The sequence below is a fragment of the Phyllopteryx taeniolatus genome, chromosome 6 (assembly GCF_024500385.1).
Source record: "Phyllopteryx taeniolatus isolate TA_2022b chromosome 6, UOR_Ptae_1.2, whole genome shotgun sequence".
NCBI lineage: Eukaryota > Metazoa > Chordata > Actinopteri > Syngnathiformes > Syngnathidae > Phyllopteryx > Phyllopteryx taeniolatus.
Genome location: NC_084507.1, coordinates 6,372,664 through 6,378,999, shown reverse-complemented (window position 1 = coordinate 6,378,999; position 6,336 = coordinate 6,372,664). Strand labels below are relative to the sequence as shown.

Sequence of the window (6,336 nt, the reverse complement as noted above, 5' to 3'; positions counted from 1 at the left end):
AATATGGGATGATCTGTCACACGTTATTCAAACAAACATGAGGGTTATACAGCTGATTTATAGCACTCACAAGCAACCTGTAGTTTTCAAAGGAGCTCCCAAAGTGGACTTCAAGTTAAGTCCCTTTCAAAGAAACCAGAGGACCAAATTGCAGATTCATTTTCTGGGATGTACTGATCCACAGCAGTCTACACTCAACCCTTTAGTTAAAAGTCACTGAGGGTGTCGCCTCACACCAGGACAGATGAGCTTCCATGGGAGGAATGAGGATGTCTGGCCAAAGCCACTTTTCCACCTTATTAAAATGGATATTTCCAAGTTGTCAGAGGGTGAAGTCTGGGTTTTGCAGACTCTCGCTGACAGGAGGCTTCCTTTTGCCACTGGGTCAGTATCTCCTGTGGCTCTCTCTCTTCTACTGTGCGGTATAGCGGGTTCCCTATTGGTCCTAAGCCAGCAGAGTTTTGGCAAAATGTACACTTATCACTGAGCAGCAAACACAATTTAACACACTGCTTTGGGCAGGGCAGGGCAATTCCCAAATTCCAGTTGACAAAATACATAATTTGTCCCCCATTGTTTAAATGCTTGTTGATGGTAAAAGAACTGGGTGTAAAACTGCATGTCTAAATCAGTGGTGATCTCAAATGTGCATCACTCTGACCACCAGTCTGGAATAAATAGTGGGCACTGAGAATTTCAGCCTACTATAGCTTAGCTTCAATTAATTTTCCAAGGAAATTGAGATTCAATAATATTACATTATATCTGTGGTATGGGCACCACATTGGTGTATGGTTAGCACATCTGCCTGACAGTTGAGAGGTTCTGGGTTTTAATCTCAGGCCAGGCCCTACTGTGTGGAGTTACTGTGCTTGTGTGAGTTGTCTCCATGTACTCTGGCCTCCTCCTACTTTCGCAAAACATGCCCATCCATCCATCCATCCATTTTCTGTACCGCTTATCCTCACTAGGATCGTGGGCGTGCTGGAGCCTATCCCAGCTATCTTCGGGCGAGATGCGGGGTACACCTTGGGCCAGTCACCAGCCAATCGCAGGGCACAGGTAATCAACCTACCACGCATGTTTTTGGGATGTGGGAGGAAACCGGAGTCCCCGGAGAAAACCCACGCAGGCACGGGGAGAACATGCAAACTCCATACAGGCGGGGCCGGGATTTGAACCCCGGTCCTCAGAACTGTTAGGCAGATGTACTAACCAGTTGGTACTGTGCCGCCATCCAAAAGATGCTTTGGCGGTTAATTGAAGACCCTAAATTGCCAAAAGATGTGAATGTGAATGGTTCTTTATGTGTTCTGTGATTAGCTAGCAACCAGTCCAGGGTGTAGGATGGTTCCTACCCAAAGTCAGCTGGGACAGGCTCCAGCCCACCTGTGAGACAAGCCGTAGGTAGATGGATGGACGGATGGATTTGTGGAGTGTTAGGTATGTCCCTCCAATTACTTTATTTATTTTTTTGGATGGTTTATTAACGACATGCAATCCTGTTTTGGGGACGAAACCTCTTTTCTCTTGTTTTGTTTTTAACCTCACAGACAAACTGCAACCAAGTGGACTGCCACCCTAATATAACCAACTCAGTAAGATACTTTCACTTGATTCTACCAGACTGCTGGGAAATAGGAAATATTAAATTTGAAACTTCCAAGGGTCAATTTCAAAGTAATCCTGTGGAAACCAAACAAAATCAAATTGTAAGCACATCATTTAGAATTTGCAACCAACAACAATGTTTTGGGCAGCCTTGTGAACGTTCACCAAATTAACATATAAGTACAGTAAGTGCACATACAGACAGACTGTCTTTTCACACCAATTCCCATGTAGAACAAGTATAGTCTTGTATATATGATACAGAGGATAGGATTCACACCACTTGTTTTGAGTGGCATTCATTGTGTGGTAGGGCGCAGGGAGGGCAGCCCCGTGGCTCAAAATTGCGATATTTGTCGCGAGTTGCTAAGCTACTGATCATGAAGAAGTCCGGGGCCTACTTTTGCTTATTTCGACATGAAGTAGGCTGCAGCGTGGCAATATGGATTTCTCATCTTAACAACGAAAAGGCTTTACTTTCACTGATAAGCCGTGTTGCCACAGTTACCTTGACAAAGTAACTTAGTTACTTTGAAAAAGCACTGTGAAAAGGCCTTGAGACCAATAAATAGGGACAGATTGTTCAACCATGGACCAGACAAAACACGGCTAAAAGGCTTTGGTACCAGTCCTCTCGAGAGGGGTTGGACTCTCTCCCACTCTGGAGTTGCCCACGGTGAGAGGCGCCGAGCAGGTCTGGGGTATACTTATTGCCCCCTGGCTCGGTGCCTGTACAATGGGGTTCACCCCGGTGGACGAGAGGGTAGCCTCCCTCCGCCTTCGGGTGGGGGGACGGCTCCTGACTGTTGTTTGCGCCTTTGCACCAAACAACAGTCCAGCGTACCCACCCTTTTTGGAGTCCTTGGAGAGGGTGCTGGAGAGCGCTCCCGCTGGGGACTCCATCGTTCTGCTGGGCCATTAATGGATAAGTACACACACATATATATATATATATATATATATATATATATATATATATATATATATATAATATAATTATTGCGATACTGTGGGAAAGCTCACTGTATTGCAAGGAGACTCACAGTATTGCAGGAAGGCTCACAGTACAGGTAGGGCAAAGAGGCGAAAGCAGGAGACCCCCCAAAAAACTATTTTTCTTGCTCTTCTTCTTGAATCTTGCTGAGTCGGTCTCAATAGGTTTTAGTAGTTGCTGTCCGTTTTCCAATAAAAAAGACAGCTTCAACAAAGCGCAAACTTGTCATGTCCTGCTTTCTTCAGTTAAGAAATATCAATAGAATAAGACCTATTTTACCCTTGTCAGCCCCTGAGCAATTAATCCACACATTTATATTTTCCTGGTTTGATGGTGGCCAACTGGTTAGAGCGTCAGCCTCACAGTTCTGAGGACCGGGGTTCAATCCGCGGCCCCGCCTGTGTGGAGTTTGCATGTTCTCCCCGTGCCTGCGTGGGTTTTCCAGTTTCCACTCCAGTTTCCTCCCACATCCCAAAAACATGCACGGTAGGTCAATTGTAAACTCTAAATTGCCCGTAGGTGTGAATGTGAGTGCGAATGGTTATTTGTTTGAATGTGTCCTGCGATTGGCTGGCAAACAGTTCAGGGTGTACCCCGCCTCCTGCCCGATGATAGCTGGGATAGGCTCCAGCATGCCCGCGACCCTAGTGAGGAGAAGCGGCTCAGAAAATGGATGGATGATTACTGTATCTCCCTCTTCACGTACCTCAGTCAGTCTTCTCTCAAACTATTACACTATTAACTATTACAGTTAATCCAAAATTATTTTCACAAGAATTAACCGGAGGTACCACATCACACCTGTCCTTGCATCCCTCCATTGGCTTCAAGTAAAATTCAGAATCAACTATAAGATCCTTTTGAGTACTTGGAAGGCACTTCATGACCTTGCCCCTTCCTACATCTCTGAGCTACTTGCCCCTCATTCCACCACACCACCTATGTGTAACCAACTTCCACAATCAGTGAGACATGCCGAATCCGTGGACTGTTTCAGAAAATGCCTAAAAACTCACTTTTACCGCGAGGCCTTTCCTGAGAACTTTCCTTCTATTCCCATGTCCTGTCATTTTTGTTTTTGGTAATTTTGCTACAGTTTGATTTCTCCTTGGTGTCATTTCTACCATCTTTTAAAGTTTATCTTCTTGCTTTTCCTCTTAGCCTGGTCAACTTTGGATTTGTATGTGTGAAGTACTTTGTCACTGGGTTTTAAAAGGTGCAATAAAAATAAATAAATAAACAAACAAACAATTAGAGAAAATTTGGACGCATGTTTTTTCATGCTACAAAGACTTTCTGACTTGGTTGCAAAAAAAAAAATACTAATAATCAGGGGATCCCTATGATGAGCCAAACGGGACACACTTATTGAATGGTTTGGACTCTTTTCAAAAAAACGTTCCACCCCAAGTCTGTGTAGATTCCCAGTCATCCAGGTCATGCTAATCAGCATTGGTTGAATCAAGGCAAATGGACTCTTCTGTTTGTTTTTTCTTGTTTTCCCAAAAACGCAATTATGTTTTTACACAAAAAAAATGCAAATAATGCACTTTGTACAGTTTCATTAAAAATTGGCTTCTTCTGTTGCAGATTTTGTTTAATTTCTTCAAGAGTGGGAAGAATGAAGTACTTGGCAGACGAGAGTCAAGGAAAATTGGATCCGCATTCTTTCATTGCTCAGTGACTCTCTGAACTGTGCTTTGATGTTTTTATGTCTCTAAAGTATTTTCTGTCAAATGGCTGTCTGTTGTCATACTAGACCGGCTCCAACTACTGGAGACAAATTCCTTGTGTGTTTCTGATATACTTGGCAAATAAAGATTATTCTGATTCTGAGTTGTTTGTTTTCATGTTGCTTGACTCAACATTAGCATTAGCTTGGAGAAACGGATGAGTAAATGGGTAGAATCACTCAGGGCAGAATCTTTCAATGAGTGATACGTCATTCATCCGCAATGAACAAATGACCTGTCACGTTCACTTGAGCGTCAACAATTCAAACCCCGGCTGCACACTGGCAGCGTAATTCGCCAAGATTCACGAATGACTGACACAGTAGTTTCACTCTGCTGGCACACTCGGGGCTGGGCTCAACTGAACTAAGAAAGGAACAAAGCAGTTCATGAAGTGATTCTGTTCTGTACAGTAACTCAAAAGATTTGTTTGTTTGAACAAGTCTTGTTGTGTCACTGATAGTGTGGTGATACACTCGCCTGACTTTGGTGCGGGCAGCATGGGTTCAGTTCCCACTCAGTGACGGTGTGAATGTGAGTGCGAATGGTTGTCCGTGTCTATATGTGCCCTGCGATTGGCTGGCGACCAGTTCAGGGTGAAGTCCGCCTTTCGCCCGAAGTCAGCTGGGATAGGCTCCAGCGCCCTGCGACCCTAACCAGGATAAGCGGTGTTGAAAATGGATGGAAATGGAAGTCTTGTTGTTGTGTGACATAACACTGAAATGTATGCCATTGATGCATTAGTGGTTGCAACAAATGCTTGGTATCCTTCTCTGTCCACCTCCTCAGCCTACGACTGACAGCTGCTTATGAAACTTTTGATTTACACCCCTAAAATATTTATTTAGGGAACAGGGGGAATATAAAGAACTGCTTGTTGGCTTTGACCCTTTGCAGATGAATTCATTGACACATTTGTGTGCTACAGGTGCTGCTTACTATAGGCCTATTAGCTGGTAAAAATATTTATTGGCCTGATTGGGATATTGTTCTCCCATTGGATGCTATTTGTAGTTCACACTTTTGGGCCAAGTTCACAGTATTGTATCATGACATCTTGTGGCACCTCATGTACAATCCCTCACATTGACCGAGTTTTTTAAATTAGCAAAATACTGTACATTTCCATTGTACTGTCCGTTTGCTGCATTGCCACTGTACATATAGACAATATCATAGGGTTTCAAGGAGATAATCCTGGGGCTTAGATTTCTGAGAAGCCAAATTACTAGATGAGTCCTGAGAAAATTTTATATTGTGGTTTTGGCAGCAATTTGGCTGTCATACATGAGGTCATTTTAGTAAGTTAAGGGCAGGGAAGAGAGAGGAGACATACACAGTAAATTGAAGTGCAAACTTGGACCGATGGGGTCAGTGACCAAGACTGGTAAACAGTGGTTGATGGGTATGCTCTTCCTGATTTATGTGGCACGAGTATTGAAAATAAAAGTGAACAACACATGAATAGAGGCCAAAACAAATATGGCTGGAAAATCCAGAATTGCTCAACCAATATGTGTCTTCATGTTTCAAGACAACATCAAATCATGCTGAATGATAGCCTACTATTAGGATTTTCTTCACACTGAATCAAAATAACTAACCACAAATTCTTCCCAGTCTGATTTTGTTCCTACATTTTACAAGGTAAATCATTTTTGGTTAATAGCATTTCTATAAAGATAAAAAGAGCCATTGTTCCCAGGTGTCAAAATACCTCAAGGATAGCTAATTATACACATATTATTACAACAGATTTCTTGCCATGATGAAGTTGGCTCATTCTAGGAGTCTCATGAGTGCCAGGCCTCACCCTTCCTCGCATCCTCCTGGGACAATGGCGAGGCTGGCTTTTGTGTGATTGTCAACAATGGATGGATCTCCCCAGTGCGTTTTGCTGGTATTTCAGGTTTCTCCTTTTCCATGTCGTTCAGCAGCTGCAGGCTGCGTGCTTCTACTGGTGGAAGCAGAGCCCAGAGTGCGGGAAAGAAGTCAACG

At 43.5% G+C, this 6,336-nt stretch overlaps 1 long non-coding RNA gene across 1 annotated transcript; it reads left to right on the top strand.

The window, feature by feature from the left end:
- The first annotated feature begins 232 nt into the window (after window positions 1-232).
- Window positions 233-4,263, top strand: LOC133479547 (uncharacterized). Its single transcript, XR_009788991.1, has 3 exons — window positions 233-384; window positions 972-1,062; window positions 4,196-4,263. It is a non-coding gene; the product is annotated as an uncharacterized LOC133479547 (long non-coding RNA).
- Window positions 4,264-6,336: the final 2,073 nt, after the last annotated feature.